The sequence below is a fragment of the Mustelus asterias genome, chromosome 22 (genome assembly GCF_964213995.1).
Source record: "Mustelus asterias chromosome 22, sMusAst1.hap1.1, whole genome shotgun sequence".
Classification (NCBI taxonomy): Eukaryota; Metazoa; Chordata; class Chondrichthyes; order Carcharhiniformes; family Triakidae; genus Mustelus; species Mustelus asterias.
The window spans coordinates 34,773,550-34,776,091 of NC_135822.1; the positions used below are offsets into that span (position 1 = coordinate 34,773,550).

Genomic DNA, 2,542 nt, shown 5'->3' on the forward strand with positions numbered 1-2,542 from the left:
AAGGTTTTTTTAAAATCCTGATCAAAGCCTGTGGTGATGTCATTGTGGGAGGAGTGAGAAACTGTGTGCAGCTCAGGTGACAAGAGTTGTTTTTAGTTTTGTTTTGGCTGCAGTGTTAGGAGCATAGCTAAAAGAACTCTCTCTCTCTCTCTGTTTTAATTTTGTAAGTTTTACCAGTTAGCTGAAAACACATCTTGATTGCCACCCTGCAGTAAAGAATCTGTGTTTTGGGGAGCTGATGACTACAGGCTGCTCTGAGTTTTCAAGATCATTTGAAATCAACATTCAACCCAGGGAACTGGATTCTAGTATTTAGTCTGTGCAGTGATTAAACCTATGAAAAGGATTTTTGTTGTCAATGGATTTTGGTTTTAATTGGAACATATTAGAGATATTCATTAAGAGTAATACGTTATAGTGGTTGTTTTTGTTTATTTTTAATCAAATTCAATCAAATCAAGTACAATTCAGAGTCTCAACAAGTTGAGACATTTCCGATCCAAGCTGACAAGACAGGGCTTTCACCTCCTGTCTTGGGCTTGATCTACATGATCCAAGCTGATTGGAGTAGGCATTGCACCTCCTCCAAGCCTTGATCTCATTTGCATCTTAGCCAAAAGGCCGAGATGCTGCTTTTAAAAATTGCTTCAAATGAAGCTAAAATGTAACCTAATGACTTCAACCAAGTACAGCATGTCAATACTACACTTGATCTTAGCCAAAAGGCCGAGAAGTGGTTGTTTTGTTTCTGGTTTGTAATTGATAAAAGTTCTTGCTAATTTTCTTACCACACATGTTAACTATATTCTTGAATAAACTTTGTTTGATAAAAGCTCCCTAGTGGATCTTTTGAGTCATAGCTGAAGTGGAACATCTCATGCTTATCCTAGCCAAATTCACAATGCAAAACTTATGATTCAGGCGGGATTCATAAAACAATTTGGAGTTTCTACCCTTGATCATACACTTTCCAGCAGCCAGTGTAATTAAAAAGTGGGTGAGATCTCCTTGAGTTCACCAGTGTCTCTCTGCACTGGGGCCTTTGCAGACTCCTTCACTGCAGCTCTGGTCAGCAGAGATTCAAACAAGGTTTTCTAGTGCAGCTAAGTGCCCTTTAAACTCTTGGAATTGCAGCGGGACAGGACTTTCTATCCCCAGCAGGAAGTTACGGTTCAATGATCAGTAATTTGAGACTTGGCATGTGGTTCATGTAATGATTTCTGGAAACAACACGTACATGGGACTTTCCTCACTGCCTGTTTAGGTCTGTTATGGTCAATTAATAAAGATTGATGGCTATGATTAGTCGAAAACCTCTAGACCAATTTTGATAGATAATTAATGACCTGCACTTGGGTTTACGGGGCATAATTATAAGTGTGTTGATGACATGAATCTCAGACATGTAATAAATAATAAGAAGTATTTAGTAACTGATTTCAGGAGGACATTATCTTTATCCCAGCCTTGGAACGACACGGTGGCACAGTGGTTAGCACTGTTGCCTCACAGCACCAGGGACCCGGGTTTGATTCCAGCCTCGGGTCACTGTCTGTGCGGAGTTTGCACGTTCACCCCATGTCTGCGTGGGTTTCCTCCGGGTGCTCCAGTTTCCTCCCACACTCCAAAGAAAGATGTGCTGGTTAGGTAGATTGGCCGCGCCAAATTGCTCCTTAGTATCCAAAGATGTGTAGGTTAGGGGGATTAGCTATGGTAAATGTAAGGAATTAAGGTAATAGGGCCTGGCTGAGATGCTCTTTCAGAAAATCGGTGCGAATTGATGGACTGAATGGACTCTGTCTGTATTGCAGGGATTCCATGGTTCTTGGACACGGGTAGGCTGGTGAAATGGGTAGACATGTGGCAGATGAAATTTAACACAGAGCAGTGTAAGTTGCAGGAAGTGTGAGAAGGGGCCATGTTAACTAAATGGTACAACAAATGGTACAACTAGGGCGGCACGGTGGCACAGTGGTTAGCACGCGGCCTGACAGCACCAGGGACCCAGGTTCAATTCCAGCCTTGGGTCACGTGCAGAGTCTGCACGTTCTCCTCATGTCTGCGTGGGTTTCCTCCGGGTGCTCTGGTTTCCGAAAGAGTGTGGCGGAGTGTGGTGGCACGGGGATTTTCACAGCAACTTCACTGCAGTGTTAATGTAAGCCTACTTGTGACACTAATAAATAAGCTTAAAAACTTGAAATGGGTGCATCACTTTATGATTCTATGATAACACTGTTACCCTGTGGCCACCAGGACAGTAGATGACAACCCTGAATTATAATCTTCGGTCAAATCTGACATGGTGAAGTACCCTGTAGTTTGACAATATCTGCCTTCGTGGGGGCTTCTGGAGTCACATGTGCGATTCCTGCCAAATGCTTTCCGCTTGAAGATGATAATACTTCTCATCTGAAACATACTGTGAGGATTTATAAAACCTCAGACAGTCAACAACAATGATTGTGAGGTACTCTAGACATGTGAGAAGCCTCTGGCTGGCAGTAAGTGGAGCAATTTGAAACTGGATCCCCTGACCACGTTA

General features: G+C 42.7%; 1 non-coding gene across 1 annotated transcript; it reads right to left on the reverse strand.

The window, feature by feature from the left end:
* Positions 1–547: 547 nt before the first annotated feature.
* On the reverse strand, positions 548–738 carry LOC144510287 (U2 spliceosomal RNA). Its single transcript, XR_013500600.1, has one exon. It is a non-coding gene; the product is annotated as a U2 spliceosomal RNA (small nuclear RNA).
* Positions 739–2,542: the final 1,804 nt, after the last annotated feature.